This window comes from Hypanus sabinus, chromosome 15, assembly GCF_030144855.1.
Source record: "Hypanus sabinus isolate sHypSab1 chromosome 15, sHypSab1.hap1, whole genome shotgun sequence".
Lineage (NCBI taxonomy): Eukaryota > Metazoa > Chordata > Chondrichthyes > Myliobatiformes > Dasyatidae > Hypanus > Hypanus sabinus.
Window position 1 is genome coordinate 26119909 of NC_082720.1, and position 27769 is coordinate 26147677.

A 27769-nucleotide genomic window follows, 5' to 3' on the forward strand; every position below is an offset into this window, starting at 1 on the left:
TGGACCAATTGGCCTATTTCTGCTCCTATGTATTATTTATTTTACCTCCAGACAGAGCTTTTATCTGCCCTCCTTCAGCCAGAAACACCACCATTTAGTTCATTTATCATCTCCAGTCTCTACTCTCTTCATTCCTTCTGGTTCTCTCTGTTTCCATCCTTTTTATCTGTAATTAAAAACTCATAATTTCAGTCTAGTTCTGATGAATGGTTACCAGCTTGAAATGTTAACACTGTTTCCCCATCCACAAATGATGCCTGAACTGTGGAACAACTCCAGCATTTATTTCAGATTTCCCACATCTGCATTTTTTTTTACTCCTAGATGACATTACCCCTACCATTCATTTTTTAAATATTCATTATCTCAATGAAGCAAGAATCTCAGTGAAGTACTTTTTGGGGTACTTCAAATAGTTTACATTCAGAGCAATTTGATTCCATAAGTAGACATGTTACTTTGTTTCATAACAGGGATGGTGGAAAGTACTTTATTGCTGATCTCAAGTCAAAGGGAAAGTAATTTGTTCTCCTTTCTTGTAGATGTGTTATGATTGACATCAACTCCAGATCTCGCAGCTATGTTGATATGAATTTGGTCAATGACTGCAAGGTGAAAGGAGGATAAGAACAAGATGATTTTCCTTACTTTTAATGATTATGTTTATATGATACCTGGAATGGGAGAAATCAGTATTCCGAGTACAGTTTGTTCAATTACAATGGTCATATATAATGTCAATGTTATTTCTTTAGTCACTTTAAATGGAATAGGGAAAAATGTTTATACATTTTATTTTTATTTGCTTGCTCTGATAGTTTTTTCCCAAGCTTCCATAAAGTCTTTCAGATATCGATTGATATCCCGCTGCGTGGAATTTACAAGAATGGATGAAACGGGCTTGCAACATAAAATAAAATAAATATTTGTAAGTGCTGGCATGGTTATGGGTGTTGATCTGGTAGCTGTCATGAGGTGGATAATCATCTGCATTCTGATGTTTCTTATATTAAGCATCTGTACCTGATCACCAGCAGTAAGTTTAATTCCTGGATTTTCAAATACAAAGACAGACAGAATAGATATTAATGAAATGCAGAATTCAGGATCCAATGGCACTGCCTTAGCAGTAAGGCATGCATTCAAAAGCCTAGTATTGATTGTTAAGGCCTAGTTCAGGAAGACCACCAAAAGAGGTTTGGAGACACAGGTGTTAGATCCTTTGCTTTATTTCTTGACAGGAAATAAGCATCAGTAATTCCCTTTGGGTCACTGTGGTAAACTATATATACCTGTCTGGAAACGCCCCTCTGCTGACTGCTTCTGCGGCTTCTCCCACAGACCCCTGTATAAAGGCGATTGGGGCACTGTTCCTCCCTCAGTCTTCGAGATGTCATGCTCCCTTTTTGCTGTTAATAAAAGCCTATCGGTCACTTCCAGTCTCCTAGAGTAATTGATGGTGCATCAGTCACATTTGCTGTAAACATTTGAAGTTCCACCAAACACATCCTTTCTCCTCCTGTCACCTGTAATTGCTTCTGGAGTCACCTTTCTAATACGCTTGTCTTAATGCTGAGAACCCTTTGTGTGTGTCCATCACACCCTTCCCTCACACTGGCACTGCTCCTTGGCAATTGTGTTGTGCTGTTGGCTATTGATTCTGTGTTATGGATTCCTACCATGCATGTTGGTGTGCCATGCTGGGCACATGATCACTGAGACAACCAAAGAATTCCATACCACAGAAAATACAAACAGAAAGGAAATTCCACAAGTCCAATCAATTTACATGTTTGTTAAGTTCTACACACTTGATTCTTAAAATATATGAGTTAAAGCATTATACTCATCACTTTTGTTTTTCAGGGTTGAGATGTGTTGTTTTAGCACTGGCATAGCCCATGTCCAATCTACAAATTTGTTCCATTAATCAATTCATGGGACCCATTTTCTCTGGTTTCCTCTCAGAGCAGAAGCTTCCTTTGGCTGAACCAGCAACTTTAAAAACATGAGGAAGGTCTCAAGTATAAAAGTTTACCCACCTTGCAAAGCTGCTACAGATAGGGTGCAAAGTGATATCAAATTCAAGCCGCCTGATGGGATGGATGAGACTTCTGTGGAATTATGGCGGGGCAGGTAGCAATGCCTCACCCATATACCAGTCCTCTCTTGCTAACAATATATTCCAAAACTGAAAGAAGAAAAATGGAAATGGCTTTGCTAAATTAAATATGTATACATTTTTCTGGCAAATGCTTAACTGTCAAACAGCTTGGTACCTTATTTAGCAGGTGCACCGCAGCACATGAATATATCCCCCCAACAAACCCTCTGGCACGGAAGTAACAGATGTGAAAAGAATTTCAGTAATAGGCAGATGTTCAGTTTGCTGAATTACAGACACTTTAACTGCACTGGTTGATGACTGTATCTGAGTTTTAGCTGTCTAGATCCATCTGCCTGGAGGGATTGATGTCTACTTCTTTTGCTTCAGTGGTTACAACATTTGATGCAATGCAGTCAAAGCTGATAGGTAGCAGGAGCAGTCTCATTCTCCTATAGGTATCCCAGTTTCCTTTTCCCACCTTTATTTCCAAGTAGTTAAGGCAGTTAGCTTTTAAGAAATACTTCAATCTTCATCAGCCTTTCCTTAATAAAAATCATAAATGTAAGACATCCTGCAGAATCTGGAAATCCAGAGTAACACACACACATTTCTACTTTATTCTTCATTCTTCATCTGTTAGTACATAGTTAGAGCAGTTAGAATGGCTCCGGAGTTGTGTTATGTACTTTGTGTAAGATGCTGGAATTCTGGGCGAACTACTGCCTCCCAAACAACCACATCTGCTCCAGGTGCACCGAACTGCAGCACCACAGAGAACATGTTAAGAAAGTGGAGTTGCAGCTTGATGAAACTTTGGCTGATACGGGAGACTGAGGAAGTCATAGATATGAGCTACAGGGAGATAGCCACCCCTAGGTTGCAGGAAAGAGATGACTGTCAGGAGAAGGAAGGGAGATGGGCAGCCAGCACAGTGAACTCCTGTGGCCATTCCCTTCAATAATAAGTATACTGTTCTGGATACTGTTAAGGGCTACAACCTACTGGGGAGTGCCACAATGACCAGGTCTCTAGCGCTGAGTCTGGTGCTGTGACTCAGAAGAGAATAGAGGTGAAGTGGACTGCAGTGCTGATAAGACATTCCATTATTAAAGGAATAGAGACAAGATTCCATTGACGTGATGAAGACAGACAGCTGGATGGTATATTGCCTCCCAGGTGCTAGGGTCAGGGATATCTCAGATCAGGACCAAAGTATTCTAAAGGGCAGGGTGAGCAGCCAGAAGACGTGGTACATATTGGCACCATGGACATGGATAAGAAAGGAGTGGAGGTCCTGAAGAGACTTTTAGGGAGCTAGGTAGAAAACTGAAAAGCAGGATCTCCAGGGTGGTAATCTCTGGATTGCTGCCTGTGCCATGTAAGGGTAAGAATAGGATGATTTGACAGATGAGTGCATGGCTGAGGAACTGGTGCAGGGGGCAGGGTTTCAGATATCTAGATCATTGGGATCCCCTCTTGGATAAGTACAACCCGTACAAAAGAGAAGGGTTACACCTGAACACGAGAGGAAGCAATATCCTTGTGGGCACATTTGCTAGAGCTGTTTGGGACGGTTTGAAGTAATTTGGCAGGAGAATGGAAATCAGAGTGATAGGGGTGAGAATGCTGCATTTGGTTTACAGACAGAGGCATTGTGTAGTGAGGGTTAGCAAGGACAGGCTGATATAAGGGAAAATTGCAGTCGGCGACGTAAAAGGAGGACAAAATCGAAATGGGTGATGGCTACAGGAGTGAAAGTGGTATACTTTTTCAATTCATTGATCCTGTTATAGTCACTGTTCTACAGATTTGCTGAGTATCCCCACAGGACAATTAATTTTAGGGTTATATGCAGTGACATATATATACATGGATAAGAAGATTTACTTTGAACTTTTAATTTTGATTTGAATGTATGCAGCATACAAAGAACAGAAGGTGAACTTCGAGCACAGTTCGGGATTGACAGATATGACATTGTGGGCATTACTGAGTCATGGCTGGGGGAAGATTGTAACTGAGAGCTTAACATGTAAGGATACGCATTGTGTGAAAAGAACATGCAGGTAGGCAGAGGGGGTGGAGTGGCTCTGTTGATAAAAAAAATGATATCAAGTCCTTAGAAAGAGGTGACATAAGATTTGAAAGTGTAGAATATTTGTGAATCGAGCTAAGAAACTGCAAGGGTAATAAGACCTTGATGCAAGTTATTTACAGGCCTCCATGCAGTAACCAGAATGTAGGATATAAATTACAATAGGAGATAGAAAATGTAAGTCGAAAGGAATCATGGTGGTTTTCTATATGTAGATAAAGAGAAAATTAGGTTGGTGCTGGATCTTGAGAGGAGGAATTTGTAGAATGCATACAATGTGTCTATTTTTAGAGCAGATCATAGTTGAACTTTATTGGGGATCAGCTAGTCTGGATTAGCTGTCATGCAATGAACTGGAATCGAGTAAAGTGCTTTAGGCAAAGGAACCCTTAGGGGATCAGTGATTATAATATGATAGAATTCACCCTGCAATTTGAGAGGGAGAAAACAACGTCAGATGTATCAGTTTTACAGTGGAGTAAGGGAATTACAGCGGCATGAGGGATGATTTGACCACAGTTGCTTGGAAGGGTATACTAACAAGGATGATGGCAGAGCAGCAATGGCTGGAATTTCAGGGAGTAATTCAGAAGGCACAGGATAGATGCATTCCAAAGAAGAAGTATTCTAAAGGCAGGATGCACAACCATGGCTGACAAAAGAAGTCAAGGCCAGCATAAAAGCCAAAGAGAGGGCATATAATACAGCAAAAATAATCGAAAATTTAGAGGATTGGGAAGCTTTTAAAAACCAACAGAAGGCAGCTAAAAAGTCATAAAGAGGGAAAAGATGGAATACAAAGTTAAGCTAGCCAATAATATTAAAGAGGTTACTCAAAGATTCTTCCGATCTATAAAGTGTAAAAGAGGATAAGAATAGGTATCTGATCACTGGAGAAGTATGCTGCAAAAGTAGTAATAGGAAACGAGAAAATAGTGGAGCAACTGAATAAGCATTTTGCATCAGTTTTCACTGTGTAAGACACCAACAGTATGCCAGAAGTTCAAGTTGCCATTACTAGAGAGAAGGTGCTTGAAAAACTGAAAAATCTGAAGGTAGATAAATCACCTGAACCAGATTATCTATACCCCTGGGTTCTGAATGAGTTGGCCAAGGTGTTTGTGGAAACATTGGTAATGATCTTTCAAGAATCAATAGATTCTGGTATGGTTTGGAGGACTGAAAATTTGCAAATTTCACTCCACTCTTCAAGAAGGAAAGAGAGACAGAGTAAAGAAAATTATAGGCCAGTTAATCTGACCTCAGTGGTTGTGATGATATTGGAGTTGATTGTCGAGGTTGTGGTTTCTGAGTAGCTGAAGGCACATAATAAGAAAGGACGTAGTCAGCATGGTTTCCTTAAGGGAAAATCTTGCCTGACAAATCTGTTGGAATTCTTTGAAGAAATAACAAGCAATATAGACAAAGGAAAATAGTGGATGTTTTATCCTTGGATTTTCAGAAACTTTTGACAAGGTGCTGCTCATGAGGCTGCTTAACAAGTGAAGAGCCCATGTTATTACAGGAAAATACTAGCATGAATATAGAATCAGCTGATTGGCAGGAGGCAAAGTGTGGGAATAAAGGGAGCCTAGTTTGGTTGGCTGTTGGTGATTAGTGGTGTTCTACAGGGGTCTCTGTTGGGACCACTCCTTTTTACATTATACGTCAATTATTTGGATGATGGAATTAATGGCTTTGTGGCCAAGTCTGCAGATGATATGAAGACGGTCTTAGGAAAGCAGGGAGGCTGCAAAAAGACTTAAACAGATTAGGAGAATGGGCAACTAAGTGGCAGATGGAATATGGTGTCTGTAAGTGTATGTTCATGCACTTTTGTAGAAAAAATGAAAGTGTATTTTATTTTCTAAATGGAGATAAAATTCAAAAATCTGCTTTATAAGGCACTGGTAATGCTGCACTTGGAGTATTATGAGAGGTTTCGAGCCCCTTATTTAGGAAAGGGTATGCTGACATTGGAGAGGGTTAGGAAGAGATTCATGAGAATGATTCCATCAATGAATGGGTTACCATATGAGGAGTGCTTGATGCCTCTGGGGCCTGTACTCTCTGGAATTGAGAAGAATGAGAGGATCACTTTGACACTTATTGAAAGTTGAAAGATCTCAATAGAGTAGATGTGAAGATGATGTTCCCCTTTGTGGAGGAGTCTAAGATCAGAGGATACAGACTCGGAATAGAGGGATCTCCATTTATTACAGAGATAATGAGGATTTTCTTTTGCTCGAGAGTGGTGAAGCTGTGGAATTTGCTGCCACAACAGGCTGTGGAGGCCAAGTCATTTGGTATTTTTAAGGCAGAGGCTGATAGATTCTCGATTAGTCAGGGCATGAAAGTTTACAGAAGAAGGCAGGAGATTGCAGCTGAGAGGGAAATGAATCAGTCAAGATGAAATGGCGGAGCAGACTCGATGAGCCAAATAGCCTAATTCTGCTCCTGTATCTTATGGCCTTGTGGCTTAAAATGCTGGAGGAACTCAACATGTCAGGCAGCATCATGGAGAAGAATGAAGAGTCATAGTTTCATGCTGACTTGTGGCCTGAGGAGAGGTCTCTGCCCAGAACTCTGTCTCTTTATTTCTTCCCATATTTTCTGCCTAATGTTGTGAGTTTCTCAAATATTTTGTGTATGTAACTTCATAAAATTCTGCAATGCTTCTTTTATTTTAACACTTTCTCCCTGCAGATAGCTGCAGAACTATAGATAGATATCAGCAAGCCTTTATCTCTAAGTGCTTTTGCCTTGAAAGAGAAGTGTATTACAGCTACAGATATCAGGTGATTAATTCTATGTTGTGCTGTTCCTTGGAATACTTTCCCTTGAAAATCAGTATTTCATACACTCAGTTTAAACCTTTCTAATGAACCTACTATTGCCCCTTTTGTGGACATGGCTTTAATTATTCCAAGTTTTAATCAGTTGTGTAAACCTCTAAATTGGAGATGAGGGGCTTTCCTTTACTTCCACAGCAATGCAGTCTATCTGATCGTTATCCATTGAATCATATATGTTGCCCTTTTGATTTTTGGTCAAGGTAGACAGATATACATATTTTCCTCTGGTTATTTGGGTGATTGAACAAAGAAATTTATACTAGATTGACATGTTAAGTTTAAAATGTTTTCACATTTGTTCGATTGTGTTATTTGATTCTTCATGTAGTAACTGCTTCTATATAAAATGTTTCTATTGTTGATCTGTAATGAATTTTAATATTAGACTTTGCATGAGCTTAGATACCACTGAAGGGTATTAATGTCAAGGACAGTATGATTTGCTTCTGGATGACAACCCAAATATCATAAATTGTGGGTTTAAGAAACTACGTATCCTAACCATTTTACTGAACTGCCATAAAAATTTAGCCAACTATAAAATTTAACTGCATATTTTCAGGTAACCCTACCTTTATGAAAGTTAACATTAACAAACAAAAATCGGAGAAGACAATGTCCATACATCAGGCTATACAAATCAGCCAAATATGACTGCAGGCCATGATTGCTTTTTTACTTTACATTGAGAAATAGTACTTGAATATGCATGGTAGGTGTTCATTTTCTGCACTTTAAGATATTAAATGCCTGGATGGGTGGTGTGATAGTTTTCTAACGAGTATTAAATTAACCACAGGCAGCATTAATAGCTTACTGAAGACCACCATGTGTTCAGGACAAAGCAGAACAGCAGAGGATCTGAACTACACCAAGGGATAACCAGTGCCAATGTACTTACATTGACAAAGGAATACTTAGTGTAGACAAAGGAGCTCTGGCAAAAAGACTGCATTAAATACAACCACATTTTATGTTTTTTTCAGCTGACTAATACTTTACCTGCAATGGCAGTGGAAGGGGAGACTTTTCTTAATGAAAATATTTCATTCCACACTATAAACTCAGAAAAATAAGTTCCTTATGAAAACATATGGGATAAGAAACAAGTGAAATTGTTACAAATCATTTGGTTCCCATAGTATCATTAAATATAAGGACATATCTAAGTCACTTATGATAAAATGATTTTACTACCCATAATATTTATTTTTTATAATACACACTGAATATTTTATTCCATTGTATTGTCAGTGAAGATTGACAGCAACCTCTGGAGCTAGATTTTAGAGAAGGATAATTAAGGAGAAAGTGACATGAAAATAGATGGGAACTATTGATAGCCATAATGATAGATGCAATACCATTGAATGGTTTTCTTGGTAATGGATTAACAAGTTAAAATTGAAGGTGATTTTCAAGTTAGACAATACTCACATTCTCTGCTTGGCCACAATTCTCTTGCTGACTAATTTTTGGGTTCACATTATTTCTGAAAAAGGGATAGCTTTCACTTTTGGTAGAGGAGAAGAGTTCAGAATTCATTTGTTGTTGGGAAGTGGGCTGCTGTGTTTCCTTATCTTGCCATACAACATAGAAGGATGCCATATACTTAGACTATACTTGTCAGTACCCCTTTACTTCCCTGTAACCTGGTAACTGTCACTTGTGGAACAGACTCAATGGGCCAAATGGTCTAATTCTGCTCCTATATCACATGGTCTTATGGTCACATGCTTGTCAACCCCCACCTAATTCTGATAGGATCATACAGCATTGAAACAGGCTTTAAACCCATTGATTTCTTGACAATCATTTACACTAATACAGCCCTAATCCCATTTTGCTCCCCCTGCATCCTCCTCACTCTTAAGATGTTCTATCATTTTATGTTTTAATTCTATTTAATTTATCACTGATTCTGCAATACTTAATGTCCTTAATACTTAAGAAGCAATCAGAATAACAACAAGATGATGATAATATATTTTCCTCAAAAAAGGGTTGAAAAGAGATGGCTGCATAATTAATGTCCTGAGAAGAAAATCAATCCCAAACATATTAGTTCAGTAAACTCCTCCAGCAATTCTCATTTGCTGGAACTACAGACATTCGTTGTCTGGAAATTGAAGATGACACATGTGAAGTACCGGCAGAAGGTCGAGTGAAGATTCCTGAAATGTGATTGTTCAACAAATGCCATTTTTGCAAAGCAAGACGAATTGTGCAATAGATTGGGAGTTTCTTTTAGGTGGAACTCTAGATCAGGTACCATGTTAAGGATTAGCTTTGAGTTTATTATTTGAGTGATATCCACATGAAACCTACATATCGGACATTACTGATTCTACAATTGTCACATTACATTATTTTCATAGTGACAGATTCAACTATGTGTAGAGTATTTTCTGCAGGAAGTCACCTGGACAATAGAGTTACAAAAAAAGATTAATTGTCAAATGCTATTTTGGCAACATTTTAGGACTTTGAAGGTAATACAATAGTACACAGTAGAAACAATTAGACTACTGAATGTACAATTGCCCTTAGAAATTCAATGGTTCAATGCTCAGTTTAATATCAGAGAATGTACACAGTATACAACCTGAAATTCTTACTCTTCAAAGACATCCATGAAAGAAAAGATAAAACCCCAAAAATGAGTGACAGAAAAACATTAAAACCCCAGAGTTCCTCTACCACCTCCCAGATACAAACGACAGCAAGCATCAATCCTCCCCCTCCCCCCACCTGCCTCAGCAAAAGTACCAGCCTCCCCACCACCCACCATACAAGCAATAGCAAATCCCCAAAGGAGACCATGATCTGGAGTCCATCAAAATAACCATTGTCCATCCCAGCTGTTCAACATCTCACAGGCTCTCCCTCTCTCACTAACGAGGGAGGGGGGAGGTATCACTTCTGCCACTGTGAGAAGGAGACCAACAGCCCGCTGTTTCGATATTACAATCTGCAGTGCTGTTTATTTCAACAGCGGCATACACCGCTGTCTTGATGTTCCGATCTCCTGCAATACTTCAGTCGGCAACTGGGTCGTCCACAGGGCTACAGGGCTACACCCCAAAGACACATGTCTTCCAGGCTGCTCCTGCAGATACCGAAAATGCTAGGCCACTCGGTGAGCTCTGAGAGCAGGAACCCACCACCATGGAGAACCACAGTTCAAGTACGGCTGTAGATCATGGATTCTGACGGGACTCCAGCCACCTTGTGAAGGAAAGAAAAGACATTAAAGCCCATGGGAAGTGTTTTTAAGCTGTTGGTGAGGATAAGGGCTTGAAAACTGTCATGAAGCTAGTTTAAAATGGAAGCAAGTTTTTATGGGGAGATCATTCTCGATTGATTGGGTAAAATGCTTCAGTGAGGTGGGAAAGAGCCATACATAATGTTGAATGATACTCCCTGAACTTTTATTGGAAATTTTTGCCAGGTAACAGTCAAGTTAACTGTCTCTTTAGATGGATGAAATGCACACTGTGATCTTGAGGAGCAGTGGCTTTATATATCAATATCAATACAATGTATTATTCAGCTGATATTCATTTCAATTGTAGTCAATGAAATGGAGACAGAGTACAGATCACTAAAAGTCTTAGAAACTCCCCAGGATCAGGGAAAATTTTTGGTTCAACATTGAATATACATATTGAGGTGACTGAAGATACTAGTGTAGGCCAGGGACTTCCAAGATTCAGTGGAGATGTTACTTTGATGTAAGAATACTCTCAGCACATTCTCAGTCTCCTTCATGTAAAATACATAACCCTAGCAACTGGGAATGAATGTCTAGACGTACGTATTACCTTTTTTCAGCTTCATTTCTTTGTTACTTGTTCTTAAAGACAAATCATTACGTACAGAACAGAAGCATGCAGATCAAGAGGCAGAGAAAAAATTAAAATTAAGTGAAGTATTGACATATAATTGCATACATAATTGAACTAGTTAAAGTCACCTTTTTGAATAGCTTAACATTAGCATTTAAAATGCAAGAATTTCATACAAACATGGTGAAAGGTTACACTCTAATATTCATGCCATGTGCTTTCAAGGCCGAAATATAATCACACAGCAATAGCATTTAATATGGACCAAGAGCACTGGTTTTGAAATTGCTAATTGGATTCAGTGAAGCTCATACTGATCCAAGTTGAACGTTGTAATTATGCAGCTTACCTTGAGCATATGCTTCAAAGAGAGCAGTGTCAGACTACTCACCTTTGGTGCACAAAGGTAGTTTTCTCAAAACCACAGATATCCCAAACTATCACTTTTTATATGAAACATTTTATTAGGAGCTGTTAGTAACTAAAGTTTGTTTTTTTTCTACTTTGGATATGCCATCATATTCTAAGTGTTATTGGAATGAACTGATGACACATCATTTTACCTCTGTTCATTTGGGAAAGGAATCGAAGAAAAGTAAGGCTTATAAATGCATAAATATAAGAAATCTGAACAAAATAATGGACGGTCATTAAACTGAAAAGTTAACAGTGTTTATTTCAATGCAAATGCTGCCTGCTCTGTTGAGCACTTCCAATGTTTACACAATACCTTTCACAGGATATACGAAGTGTTTCATTATCAAAACAGTATATTTTATACGGTATTACATTTGCTATGTAAAAAATGCATGCAATATGGTTCTACAAACACCTAGGTGATATTAAAGAGATAATGTGTTTTGAGTAATTGTGGTTGAGTGTTAACTTGCCCTCATGTCCTGCTCTTCCCTGAATTAGTTCATGGAAAATGTTCATTCACCTAGGAGAGTGGATGAAATATTTGTTTAACCACTCCTCTGAATAATAGCACTTCTGACAGCGCGACGGTCTATCAATTTCAGCATAAATTCTGTGCTATGATCTCTGGAGAGTGATTTGAACCTGGAGCCTAAAATCAGAACAATGAACAGCAACTGACATTTTTCTATCTAATCCCAGCAGCTGACAAGATGGGTATATAAGCACAGAAATGTTACAGCAAGAACGAATTAAGTCCATGCCGGTTCTATGCCAAAGAAATCCATCTGGTCTTATTTGACTGCCCATTCCCCAAAGTCGCTCAGGTTGATTCCTGCTGCATATTTATTCAATTTTCCTTTGATTAACATGACTGAATGGGCTTTCACTCCTTACCCTGACAATACAATTCCAGACCCTTATCATTTGCTGTATTAAAAAAAGATATTCTCTCACACGCAAATGCCTCATGCATTTTCCTTATATGCCTTAAGGAGGACACTTCTGTCATCATGGACCAGATGGGCAGAAGACCCTGTTTCTGTGCTTTATAATACAATGACTCTGTATCTCTTTTGTTTCTTTTTCCACTTACCATTATGTAGTGTGTACTGGTTCTTGACATGATCAATGAGAATGTTATTTTTTTCTTCAGCCATTCTGTCTGGAGTCTTCATGATTAAACATATCCCTCCTCTGGTCCAAGAAGCACCCTAGCATCTCTCGTGTATCCACTTGACAGAAACCCCAGATCATCAAACTTACTCTAGTAAATCTCTTCGGAACCCCTTCCGATTTATGATCAAACTATAAAAGTTCATCACCTCTTCCTTGAACCACCTCTCTTTCACCTTAAACCCATGTCCTCTCGTTTTAGACATCCATACCTTTGGACACACAATCAAGCTATCTACTCAGTCGATGCCTCTCACAGTGTAATATAATTTTAGCATGCCACTTTTCAGCCTTCTTTGCTTCAGGGAAAACAGATCCATCTCTAATTTCTCTCTATAACTTAAGCCTCAATTCAGGCAACTTTCTTGTGAATCGTTCTTGCAGCATCTGTGGCTAAATCACCTCTCCCCCTTGCCACTGTGATTAGAGCTGCACCAAATGCTGCCAGACCACTGGCTCGTACAACTGTAACATGATTTCCCAACCTTTATATTCAATGGCTTTGCCAATAAAGGAAGGCATGCCATGTGTTTTGCTTACCACCCTGGATCTCTGTATCATCACTTTCATGGAATGACGCACTTATATCCCAAATCCTTTCTGTATGATAGCTACCACCCCCAGAGCCCTGATTTTCACTGCGTATACGCTGGTTAGGCTCACTAAAAGGCATCACTTTGCAATAGTCTGAGATAAAATTTCATCCGTTATTACCTTCCCCACTTTCCTGGTTGTTCTATATACTGTTGTACCCTTAGACAATGTGCTATGTCTCACTGAAATAGGCGTAACCCTGCGTCATACAGCCTGCGGCTTCTCAATTCACAGCTGGACAGCAGAGTGTCTATGGGCAAAGTTAAAGGCAGAGGGGTCAGTTTCTCAGCTCCTCGTGACACTCAGATGCAAGGTTCTGGTGAGCTTTAGCTCACCCAGTTTAGAATACCTGATGGAGATATATCACTCCGATTACCTGCCAAAGGAACTCATTTCAGCTGCCCTGAGAGCAGTCTGCATCCCATCTTGGATGGGCATGAAGGCTGTACTCAACGAACTATACTCTGTGATCAACAGCCTTGAAATAGGATAGACAGAGGCCCTTTACATCTTTGCCAGTGACTTCTACCAACTTCAAATTACAACTCCTGTTCCATCAGGGGCCTAAACATCCTGCACTTTGCTGTACAGTCATTAAAGATGTCTACTGAACCATCCTTTCCCATTCATGTAGATACAGCAACTTTCGCCTTTTCCGTGATGATAGAGATCATTTGATATCATTAATTTATCAAGTTCAACCACTCAGAATAATCAAAATTAACACATCATGCTGCTAGCGTTCTCCCAGATTCCATTTGTCTCCTGAATACTGATAAGTTTTTGAGTAACCCATCTCTCTGAGTTAATCCATTAATGCCATCACGTTTCTCTTGCAACATTGCTGCTGCCAGTGTTCCCAGTTCTTCATCTCCTCAGTTTCTTTTCATTTGCTTAATGTCCTTTTAACTTATTTTGGTCCATTATGGTTTTATAATTCTTTACCATTGTCATAGTCAACACAATGAATTGAACTTAACCAGCAAGTAGCCTCTAATAAGGGACCTCTATTATTATAATTTATTTTGTACTGTGTATAAAAGACTATGTGTATACTTGCAGAAATATAAATGCAAATTCAATTAATATGTGGATTTTTATTTAGGTAACTATAGAAATTGATGGTTTCCATAGCAGCAATTTGATGGAACATAATGCAGTTGTATAATAAGCAGTTTTACTAGTCTGGTAAATTTCTGTACATACCAGAAATTTATAAAACAAAACAAATATCATTGATGGTTTTAAATATTGGCAATTAAAATTGGTAGCATGTTTACAATTACACTGATTTCTGTTCATTTTTGCTCTGTTAAGTTACATATGCCGTGTCCAGCTCCAAACAAATTGTGGGGTAACCTCTCCCCTGTAGGCCAGCTGTACTGGAAACATAAGCCCGCTTACAAGGAAAAGGTTTATATTTTACTCTCCTCCCCATGCCCCATGTAGCTGAGTGAACTAACAGGCAGTTAAATAATTAATTTGTTCAGGCTAAGAAACATTGCAAAGCATCTTGTTGGGAAATGGTAGCTTGGCTTTTTTAGTGCACTGACAGAATACTTTAATTGCATTTCTGAGAAATATGCTTTCCAGCTCAACTGTGTTCAGCATAGTCAAGAATTAGAAGCATTTGACAAAATTTGCAATTTGACCTAAAACAGTAAATTACTATGTTACTTTGCATCAAATGCTTATGCTAAATGAACCTGGTGCGGCATTTTTATTCAATGAGGTCATCAAACAGAGGTTTCCAGTTAACAAGTGGCTGATACATTGAGGCTACTCTCATTTGAACAGTTAAATAAAATACTTTTATGAAACCAATAGTGTCTGTATTTACACATTTATGCCTCTGTTCCTGCCTAAGCCTTTTTGAAATATTATCAATTAACTATTATTGCTTGCCCTTATTCTTCTTAACAAAAATCTATCACTTAACCCTTCTCTGCATTAAATAGTCTCTGCCTGTTTACACAGTTCACCAGTCCGTTTGTGCTTTCTTGTCATCTGTTACTATCATTCTTGCTATAATTTATATTTCCTCATCCATTTCAAGGTCTTGAATCATTAGCATGCTCAGAAGTTCCATGAATATACAGAAGTCCATGTCAAATATAGCTGCATCAAAAGGATAGATGTTGAAATTGTTCTGCTAATAAATGTGGCTATCACATGCTTTGTCAATTCCACATGAAATGCTAAAATGAAGTTTCAGCAGAATCAGAAACAGGAGTATAAGATACAATGGAAAGAGTAAATTAAAAAAAACAACAACAAATGTTTAAGCTTCTAATCCACCTCTCTGGAAGGTTACTACCATTGGGATGTGAGCAAGAACCTAGATGTAGAAAATCTGAGAGATCAGGAATGGCCATTACTTGAACGATCTGAAATTCCATTCACACAAAGTGTGATCTTTCATATTAGCAAGAAGGGGTAAATGGTTATCATTCACTAAGAGTTACTTATCCCCAATTCCTGAGTGGAAACTGAAGTTGGTATAGTGACTCATTTTGCAGAAGATCACAGTTCCAGAAAAGAAGGCAAAACAATGCTAGTTCACAGCTGGCATATGTTACTAAAGATGCATTTGGTGCTCCCTGTGCCAATTAAATAATGTACATTATCATTGTCGTACCAGTACAATCCAAGGTATGGCAGCAGGTTCCAGGTGCAAAGCGTATCGATGTGACGAGGCCTGCATCTTAGAGTGAGGAATGACCCGATGTATGGACGATTTAAATGTAGGGTCGGATGGATTGAAAAGGCAGGGTGTCGGGACTGGAGGTGAAGTTCAGGCCGGTTCTGCTCACTGCTCTGTGACATTTGTTCTGGTCTCCGCTGCACTGAGGCCGAGTCCACTTCTGGCTGCTCCAGACTTCGTGTCTGCGGGCTCTGCAACCTTTGCTCCACTGTGTGACGAACTGAGGCAGTGGGCCTGATTGAGCTGCTCCTGGCTTAGGGTCTATGGACTCCTTTTCACTCTGAATGCTGTTGCTTGCTTTTATTCCTTGCAAGATTTGTGTTTTTACCTCTCTCTCTCTCTCCCTACACATTGGGTGTTTGTTGGTCTTTTTTTTTAAGTGGCTTCTTTTGTGTTTCTTGTTTTGTGGCTGCCTGTAAGGAGACAAATATGAAGATTGTATAATGTATATGTAAATCTTGCTTTACCTAGTGGCTTAATATAAGGGGTGATAACCCCCAGACCAGCCAAACTTAAGAAATTTTGTTTGGGTGGATGTTACGCGATGTATCCCCTGTTCCAAATCAGTACCCCGAAATAACGAACAGTACACAATATGCGATTAAGCAATTAAGCTTTATAACTCTTACTTTGACTACATGGTTAGTAGAGAAACAAAATTTTTTTAAAAGTCCCAATCTTATTAAACAGTCTGTGCACAAAGTTGGAGCTCACTCATAGGCCCATTGACCTCCTCCGATTGTCACTGCCCTTCGGACTTTGCTCCAAGTCCACGCTGTCCGGCGGTTTACCAAATCTCTCTATTCGTGTCTTCTCTCTTCATCTCTCCCTCTCTGGCAAAAACCCACAAAATCAACTGCTTCCAGATTCACAAGACAGGGCTACAAAATCCTGATGGGCTAACATGCATACCACAGTCCTGTTATCTCCTGCCATAACCCAAACATTGCTGCTACAGAGAAACCTTTACTTCAGCACTGAACATTACAGAGAAGCCATTACATTAGCCTTAGCAGTGAAACTTTACAAAGAAGCCATTTCATTAGCCTTAGCAGTGTAACTTTACAAAGAAGCCATTTCATTAGCCTTAGCAGTGAACATTACAGAGAAGCCATTACATTAGCCTTAGCAGTGAAACTTTACAAAGAAGCCATTTCATTAGCCTTAGCAGTGAAACATTACAGAGAAGCCATTACAGTGTGTTACATATACATACTTTGACAATAAATGTACTTTGAACTTAGAATCAGAAAAAACACATCATCAAGCAAGTTTTAGGTTTATCTACAGAGACAAAAACTTTCTCTCTTTCCAAATATACAATCACTTTCTGTGGCTGCTCATTCATGCTAAAAGTATTTCCCTTTATTTTATGCAAAAGAAACTTACAACCACACAATGTATCTTGGGTAACTACACAAGGCCGTTTATGTTTTACAGAATAACTTCCAAATCATTAATGATTGTCTTACTTAACAAAACTCTGAGACTTTTTGTGACAATCATGTATTCATATCAGCAGGAAACCAAGGCATATTCATATTGAGAACATATTAAATATGGGGAGTAAGAATCTAAGATCTCGCCATCCTCTCATAATCTGCAAGGCAAATGAAAATATCTGCCCTTTAGTTCCTAATGAAGCACAATGGAATAAATAACGAAGAAAGTCACACTTCAGCTCCTGTTATTACAGAAAGGGACAAAAGAAAATGAGTGGGAAGCAGTGAGTCATCATTACATCATAAAGAATATAGTTGGAGTAAATCCATTTTTGCATTATGCCTTTGTATAATTTTCAGAAACTGCCTATAATTTTGATGGGGCAAAACTTTGCACTCCAGCACAGAACTTTGATCGATACTAAGGCAAAACTGAAAGGTTGTGAACTCAGTTCTGGACTTCTCCAGTTGTTTTCTCTCTCTGTTCTTAATCTACAAATCACTGACTATCTTTCAGACTTTTTGCATCCAGCAGAAACCGAAGCTTACACTATAGATCCTAATGCCATATTCTTAACAAGTAAATCCAATGTCCCTCTTCATCACTTTAGTGCACCCTTAAGTTGTTTATCACCAGTAGGTGTAATGACCCAGTGAGAACAACAGAACAGTGTGCTTTGCCCACCAAGTCATGCATTGCAATTTTAGTGCCAGACTGCATGCATTTTTATTCATTCGCTTTAACTTAAAACCCATCACATTACTTGCTGCTCTTTTCATCTATAACAATCAAAACCGAAGTATGCAACCATATTTTCTCCAGTGTGCTTCATTAAAACAATAGGTTCTTGGATCCAACTTGATGTTTCAGAAAGGCACAACACCAATCATTATTTAAAACTACAAAACTATAATGTTTATTAGGTCAGAACAGAGCAAGCATTAAAATACTTGTCCAAGCATGTATGGATCTCTCTCACTGGAGCACACCTCCCATCTGATAGGTGGCAAGGTTCACGACCAGCCTGTTGGTGAGGCCTCATAGAACTATCGCAAAATCTCTTGAAGACTCCATTTTCTACCCTGTCTGCTGATAGGAAATACTGCAGTAAGTGGACCAAAACATCTGAAATCACCGAATCAGAACTAATTATCAGTTCTCACCACCATTCACGAGTCCACCCCCATGCTCAACTAACTTTCATGTTCCCATGGTTTTTCTCAAATTAACAATCAAAGCTCTGTTATGTTCAAGGCCGCAGAGGTGGTGAAATATTCAACAAGGACAAAGATTAAGTCTTTACAATACATCCCACCCCTCGAATGTCGCACCTCCCTTACATCCAGCCCACAGGTTTTAATATAACCATTACAGATTCCCAGCATATTACAAGCAAATCACAAAACTACTAAGCAATAAAGCAAACTGGTTTCTATAGCAGCCCACAGGCCTCCTAGTGCTCCAAAGGGCCAACAACTTTCCCCTAGGGTATAATGGTTATGGAACTGATTACCCACCTTGCGTATTTAATCTACCGACCATAGGATATAGTCAGCCAAATCTGTTATATTCTCTGACTCATGAACGTACGATATCCTTGGCCCGTTATGGCGTGGATACCTCATTCCTTTGCCAGGATACAATCCAATGCCATTCTATTCTGCCCGAGGCCATCAGGATGACCTCTCTTTATAACTGCACAGTACTACATGGGGAAAAGCTATTATCCAGAACCACTCTGCTTCTGTCACACCCCTTTTTTGATGCTTTGACTTGTGGGTCGGGTGCTCAGCCAGATCGTCAGTGTGATACATACCAGGCTGTACATAGCCCAGGCAGCAGCAAACAGACTAGCCTGTTGGGAGCCAAGGGTGGGCCTGGGAGCTCAACACCCAACAAGTGCCATTCAAAGTTGAAAGGAAACCTGTCTCAGAACATACATGTATATTCCCACCATAAAAGTGCCACACTGCTCTGTACAATTAAGCTGCATAGACATACGTGAGCTATTCCTCATCCCCACCTGCCCACCATAATGGCAATGGCAATTAGTCCCAGATCATGGAATTACATTCAACGTTGGTACTTTGGTCTTTCTCTGATCATATGCTGGTATGTACTATCCCTGAAACGGACCCCATTTTCCAGTCCCATTAACAGGCTTAGCTGACAAGTTCATGAGAAATTCATTTGATCTTCAGTATTCGGTGTCATTCAGAGGGATAGAGAGCAGTGTTGCCATGCTCTGGGAGCACACCCATGCCCATATGTTCAAGCAATAAGAATATTTGAACGACATTCTGAGGAAGCTATTAGTTGAGATCGCTGTCGCTGTTGTGGTGAGGCGCAGCAGAAATGTCATGGCTCTTTCTGAAATATAGGGAAGCACACTGTCACTCCCTTCTAGTTAATCATTGAGGGTTCAGCCACAACTTTCTCTGTCCTCCAAAAAGTGACATCCACCATGTATTACCCGCCCCCACTGCACCACAATTTCTCCCTCTCCGGAGGCCCGGTTGGTTGTTGGATCCATATTTTCCCCAAATCCTCTTCTAATTGCACCTCCTCCACTTCTGGGAGGATCAGACCCTGCCAAGTGACAACCCATCAGGGACCTACCCTGACCTGCAGTTTTAGAGTTCAAGTTGTCCACTACCCAAATCTGTTGCCCCATAACTCTCCGAATTCATCCCGAGGGACCCATCGGCTTCACCTGCTGGCATGTCGGACAATTGACTGCTGGTGTTTTAGCTTCATTATTCAGTGCCACACCTTGGGAATCTACCTATTTCATTACTCCTTCTACCCCTCGATACCCACTCCTCTGACGTGTCCACATTGCCAAACAACCTCGACCTTCCTCCTCTGGGGTTGCTGTGGGTGTCAATATCTGAGCAGCTCTGTCAACAGTAGCATTGTATGCCACCTCCTCGTGCCACAAGGAATGTGGGCATCGATATGGTAGACAATGTTCTGCCACTGGTAGGCGCCATCCTATATGTATACCAATAGGATCGCACTCCCCGCCCCCCCTAAAAGGGGAGAACCCATGTTTCTCTCAATTCACCCGTGCCATTGGGGCATCCATTGGAACATTCAGCATGGCTAAGAAGAATTCACCATGGCTAGATCCTTCCTCCCCTTCAGCTGTTACCACTTTCTCCCTTGCAGTGAGGAGATCAGTGGCCCTCACCCTGCCAGCAGCTGGAACCGTCAGAGAATCACACATGGTGTTTCTCCTCCAAGGCTGGGTCACCATACAGTTTACCCCATTATATAGGTGAGGGGTCAAAGGGGGCACCCTCATCAGAGATGCTTTGATCATTGGCAGATAGGGCCATAAGCTGCTCATGGAGGCAGTGCAACCCATCAGGGCTTTTCTCCGCTCAATCTGCTCTAAACCATTTTCATTCAACTGTAGAAGAGTGCAGAGCTTGGCCTTTGTGGGGCACATTATCAAATTTCACCCATTGCGTAACAGATAGGTGGGGTCTCTGGTCTTGGTGCCACATCGGTGCTCGGTTGCTTAGAGTGCCTAGTAACCGGAAAAGTGCAGCCTCTCAAAAGGGGTGTATCTGGTTGCATCCTCAGGAAGGGTCATAGTCCAAAATCCCAAAGAGACTCGATGTTGGTCGAGACCCTACTAGAAAGGGTTTTTTTTTTTCCCCCTCAAGATAGCTGATATGATGGTCTTTTAATAAAGCTTACAAGGCAGCTGTGGGTACCACCAACTCCTTCAAACACAACACACTGGAGGAACTCAGCAGGTCAGGCACCATCTGTGGAAATGAACAGTCAATGTTTCAGGTGGAGACCCTTTATCAGGACTGAAGAGGGAGGGGGCAGGGGCCCTATAGAGAAGGTGGGGAGAGGGTGGAAAGGAGAAGGCCGGTAGGTGCCAGGTGAAAAACCAGTAAGGGGAGAGATCAAGGGGTGGGAGAGGGGAAACCAGTAAGGGGAAAGATCAAGGTCCCCTGTCCCACCCCTTGATCTTTCCCCTTACTGGTTTAACCTCCCTGCTTCCCCTCAATTTGGAGGACCTGTCCAGGGCCCAGCACGAAAGTGAAATTACAAAGAAAGCACAGCAGCACTTCTCCTTCCTTCGAAGTTTGCGAGGATTCAGCACAGCTGTGACTAACTTCTATAGATGTGTAGTGGCAAGCATGTTAACTGACTGCATTAGAGCCTGGTATGGAAACACCAGAGACATTGAATGGAAAATCCTACAAAAGCAGTGGATATGACCCCGTCCATCACTGGTAAACCCTCCCCACCACTGAGCACATCTGCGCAAATTGATGTCACAGGAAAGCAGCATCCATCATCAGGGGCTCCCACCACCCAGGATATGCTCTCTTCCCACTGCTGCCATCAGGAAGAAGATACAGGAGCTTCAGGACTCTCACCACCAGGTTCAGGAACAGTTCAAGAGCTTCAACAATCAGGCTCTTGAACCAAAGGGAATAACTCCACTCAAATTCACTTGCCCCATCTTAGAAATGTGGCCACAATCTATGGGCTCTCTTTCAAGGACTCTGTATCTCAAATTTTCAATATTTATTGCTTATTTATTAATATTATTTCTTTCTTCTTGTCTTTGCACTGTGTGTTGTATTTTACATCCTAGTTGAATGTTCAAGTTGGTGTGGTCTTTCATTGATCCTATTATAGTGATTATTCAATTGTGGATTTATTGAGTATGCCCACAAGAAAATGAAACTCTGGGTTGTATGTGGCGGCTTATAGGTACTTTGATAATATATTTACTTTGAACTTTGGTCATGCTTTCAAGGCCTGGAACCCTATTCCACCCTCCCCTCACAATCCTCACTATCAAACCTAATCTCCCTTTCCCAAGTATCCCTGTCATTACCCAGATCTTCACTAGACCTGGTTGCCAATTAGCCCTTTGTGCCAGTTACTGCTGCTGAACTCCGGCCAGGCATCAGGCAATATCAACGCTCTTGTCCACCATTCCCTCAACCGAAGTCTGTGCTCACCAGGCAGCTTCCAACATGGTCGTGCAGAGCGGATTTAAAACCTCACCTTGTGTTTACAATTCCCTGTTTTCTCCTCTTTTCAAGAGATTGTCTCATATTTCTGTTTTATGATGGCTGCTAGCAGCCAAACAGCCCCTCTCTGGCTCCCCCTATTGTTCTGGAACACTAATCCTTTTAGTTACAGACATGCTATAGTGTCCCATCTTTAATCTTCAGGGTTTCAGCTTGTCTGTCCAATCTACCAATGCACCATAGTTGGGCAGGCTGCCAAACCTCACAGAGTCATCAGTCCACCCAAGTATTTGGTACTCTTCCCAGAGGGGGAGGTTGGTGGTCTTCCTTCTTACTCTTACTGCTAAACATTTTTGCACACACTTTTGCTTTCCATTGTACCTGAAGATTATTTGCTAACTAAGCCAACAGGTTTTGTTAAAACAATGGGCTCTCAGATCTGACTCATTGTGACAGAAGGACACGGACACCAATTATCTATTTGGCACTCAAACAAACAGATAGCCAATGTTTCAGGCCAAGACTCTTCTTCAGAACTGAGAAGGAAGGGAGAAGGTGTCAGAATAAAAAGATGGGGGGGAGGGGAAGGATGCCAGCTGGAAGGTGATAGGAGAAGCCTGGTGGCAGGTGAAAAGAAATAAGAGCCCAGATTGGGGAATAGAAAAAGAGGGAAAGGGGAAGGAATTTTATTTTACTGGAAGGAGAAATCGCTATTCATGCCATCAGGTTGGAGGACATCCAGATGGATAATAAGCTGTTGTTTCAAAACCCTAAAGGAGTCCTCATCTTGGCATAAAGCAGGCCATGGACCAACGTGCCAGAATGGGAATGGAAATTGGAGTTAAAATGTTTGGCAACCAGAAAATTCCACTTTTGGCATTTGGACTGGAGATTACCAGCACTAGTGACATGCAAAAACCCAAGGCAATGCTTATCTAGCTTATACAGTTCCTTCAAACATTGGAGTGAAGGGCTGAACCTTCCAACCAAAGGGACCTGCCCTGCTACCTTTCCCATTGCAGGTCTCAGAGAAGGGTATTCTGAGCAAGGACATGGAGAATTGTGGTCATGGGATAAGAAGATATTTTACCTGTACTCAAGGTGTGAAGGATATCAGGAGCGCAGTCCATGGAAGCATGATCAAGCTTGGTTCCGTGGAGGAATGTTGAGCAGGAGTCAGAATGAAACAGGGACAGGAGAGGCACTGAAGTGGACAAATAAGCAGGCTATTAATAGAATGGTGCATGGCTGGGAAAGAGCAAGCTACAAATAGTCAAAGGAGGAGATAGCTGGAGGACTGTGGGTACGTAGAGCACTAAACATTACAGCACACTTGGAACAAGCCCTTTTGCTCATTGAGTTGTACTAATTAATTTAGATATGAGGGTTGGCACAGTAACGTACTGGTTAGTACATTGCCAAATAACACCAGTGATCATCAGTCGGGGTTCAGTTCCTGCTGTAGCCTCTAAATAATTTGTACCTTCTCCATATGATCACATGGGTTTTCTTCCGGGTGCTCTGCTTTCCTCCCACAGTCCAAAGACATACTGGGTAGGTTAATTAGTCATTGTAAATTGTCCCACAATTACGTTAGGGTTAATTGGATTTGTTGGAGGTTGTTGTAGTGGCACATTGCAAAGAGCCTACTCCTCGCTATATATCTAAAGAATAAAATAAATGCATGACTAAACTAGTTGAATCTGCCCTCATAAAGTTCATATCCTTCCATTCTCTGTACATTCATCTGCTTACTTAAGAGCCTTTTAAACATTTCTATCATATATGCCTCACCAGCACCACTGGCAACACATTCGCAGCACACACTCCCCTCTCTGTAAGAACATGCCCACAATTTTTTTTTGAACTTAGCCCCTTTCACCTTAGAAGCATGCCCTGTATAATTAGCCATGGATACCCAGAACTCCAAAAAATGGGAGGGAATGTTCCCTTTAACAGCAGTGAATGCTTATCCAGATAAGCATTTCAAAATCTTTCAATCAGAAATCAATAACGAAAGCACAGCAACTTAATACCAGAAAACATCAACTTGGGAAGGAAAGTAAACTAAATATTATTTTTAAATTATTTAAATTGTCATCTATGTTTTGTCAGTCAGCTAATCATTCAGAAAATGGTTTGTAAGATAATTGCAAAAGTAATAATTCAAAGGAAATGAGTTTACTTTAGAATTACCTTTTATACATACAAAAAGTGTTTAAGATTGTTTTCCCTTAGATCTTTAACAGCAGGTGATATATCATCCTTTTGCTACACCTACCTGGACTGTTAAATTGGGCACCATAGAACTGAATTAACCTTGACAGAAACACAAAGACACACAGAGATTCAATTGCATGGAACATGCACTTGCATTGAACGTGCACTGTACTTCAGCTATTGTGACAGATGGAAAACTGGAAAGGATGAAAGGTGATGGAGGGACACATAACTACCTTCCTTATCCGTGGCTACTCTCTTAAAAGTGGTCTCTTGCTAGAAAACTCAACTGTGTTCTCTTCACACTGCTATCAGGAAAGAAATACAGAGCCTTAGGCCCAACACCACCAGGTTCAGGAGCAGTTATTAGCCCTCAACAATCAGGCTCCTGAACTAACACTGAACTAATTCCACAACCTATGGACTCACCTTCAAGGACACTAGAACTTATGTTTTCAGTATTATTTATATACCTATCCATCTATCTATACATTATTATTATTATTATTATTATTATTATTATTATTATTATTATTATTATTATTATTATTATTAGTTTTTCTTATATTAAAACAATTTGTCTTCTTTGAACATTGGCTGTTTGTCATTCTTTGTGTTTAACTTTTCATTGATTTTATTGGATTTCTTGGTTCTACTTTGAATGCCTGCAAGAAAATGAATCTCAGGATAGTATATGGTGAGATGTACGTATTTTGATAATAAATTAACTTTGAACATTATATTTGGAGTCATGAGGAACTTACTGAAGACTGGGTCATCAAATTGTGTGGATGTGATTCTGTTTAAACTGTTAAGGGCAGTTCAGGCATGTTCCACAAACTGGCAATGATGAAGACTCCACACTACAATATGATATTAGAGCAAAAGTACAAGAAGGAAGGCAGGAATGGTGAATCCTTACCTTTTATGTGAATTTCATAAGACAACCCCACTCAATTAGTTTGGTTTGTATCTGAATGTACCAAAGGATGGATAAATGCCCAGGGCTGAATGGCATCCAGCACAGGATGCTGTGAGAAGCAGAGGAACAAGCTCTCCACAGCACAGAAAAAGGCTCTCCAATACATCAGGTCTGTATTGCAAGTGTAGATCTGGTGAATTATTTGATGGTGGTTTGACAGCCTGTTGAGTTCAAACATCATCAATGACAGGATTAAAAGAAAATACATCTGCCTTTAGGAACATTAATATCTCAGCTTCTCCACAACTGATCAGGGGCACTTCAGACATTTAATTATAGCAGGAACAGGCCTCAACTCTGTGGCTAAGACTTCAGTGCTCAAGGTACCAGAAATTCATCAGGAGAAGTCCTACAGCTGAAAGCAATTGTGCATTTGTCTGTCAATTAATACTACAACATATGGTCAGCAGCTGCCCTGAATATGCTTTACATTCACAACTGGGGCCTGAATATGGTACGTTCTCAAAAAATAATTGGGGTTTCATTTCTGCAGCATATAAATAACATTGGTCTACATGACAGAAACTCTCGTATTGTGGTGACCCACTTCCTAGCGCACTCGAACCGGCTCTCAAATAGCCAGCGCGCCGGCACAAAGGCCAGTCCCAAAAGGACGCCAGGTCTGCTTCACCAACAAAGGGAAAAGCCTGCGGGGGATTGTGAGTACGTGCCCCTACAGCATCCGCGCCCGGGGAGGGCGGGATCAGGGAGGCTTTAAAGCAAGGCTGTGAAGTTCGAATAAAATCTTTCTTTAACTGCAGTTTACCGACACCGTGTCATTATTTTAGCGCTGTATGTAGCACACCACTACAGTATCTCAATAAAATGTTTTTCACCAAAGATTTGCCTCTATTTTAAATGTTCCAGTAGCTCAAGTTCCTATACTCATTATTGTTATCTGGAGACTCAGGATGCAATGTTGCTGCTTTCAATTGCCTTCCAAGAACAAAACATGACCTGCTTCATTTCTAATTAAAATATTGCCTACTCATAGAGTATGCTATTTGTTTTTCAATCTCACTGCTGAAATATTTCTGGGAATAAAATCCCAAAGAAAGCCATAATTTTTTGAAGTAACCAGAAGTTATATTATTGCTTTCTAGTAGGAAATGTAAGCATAAAGTGAAGACTAAATAATGCATTTTTTCGTTTCCTGAAGCAATGTTAATAAAGTCATGAAACTTCCAAATTAGTTGAAATTCTGTGACTTCATCTGCAACCATAAGAGCAAACAATAGATACAACTGACTACTGGGAATAAGAAGTAATGCCTACCCAATCGATGACAATTTATCCATGTTATTACTTTTATTTTAAAACCTTATAGCTGAAATTTTATAACAAGACCCCTCTGAAAGAAGGTTATTAAATATTTTTTTTACTGGCTTTGTTTCTCCAATCAGCTATTTACTCCCTCAAAACCATTACTTCTGTCAAAAAAATCTCAGAACATTTTTTTGCTGTATACATGGAACATAGAACATAAAACAGCACAGCACAGTATCAGACCTTTGGCCCATGATTTTGTACCAACTAATATAAACTTATTCCACGATCGGTCTAATCTTTCCCTCCTACACAGCAAATAGCCCTCTATTTTTCTTACATCCATGTGCCTATATAAGAGACTTGAAAATTTCTATATTGTATCAGTTTCTACCACAACTCCCAACAGTGTGTTCCAAGCACCTCCTGGACTGTGTAAAAAAATCTATCTCTATCATCTCCTCTAAACTTTCCCACACTAATATTAAATGGTTGACCTCTGTTACCCTGGGGAAAAGGAGCTGGTTGTGCATTCTTCAATATCTATGTCTCTTATAATCTTACATATCTCTGTCAAATTGCCTTGCATCCTTTTTCACTCTGAAGAGAAAAGCCTTAGCTCACTCCACCTTTCCTCATAAGTCATGCTCTTTAATCCAGACAGCATCCTGGTAAATCTCCTCTGCGTCCTTTCTAAAGTTTCCACATCCCTTTTATAACAAGGTGACCAAAACTGAACATAATATTCTAAGTGTGATCTAACCTGACTTTTATAGAGCTGGAAGAGTACCTTGTGGCTCTTTACCCTAATCTCCCAAATGATAAAGTTCAGCACTCTGTACTCCTATTAACTTGTGTGGCAGCTTTGAGGGATTTATGGATTTTGATCCCAAGATCCCTCTGTTCCTCCACACTCCTAAAAATTCTACCATTAATGTTGTACTCTGACTTGAAGTTCAATCTTCCAAAGTGCAACATTTCACATTTTTCCATGGTTAACTCACACTGATGTGAGAATTCTCCATATATATTTTATTTTTAATCATTTAA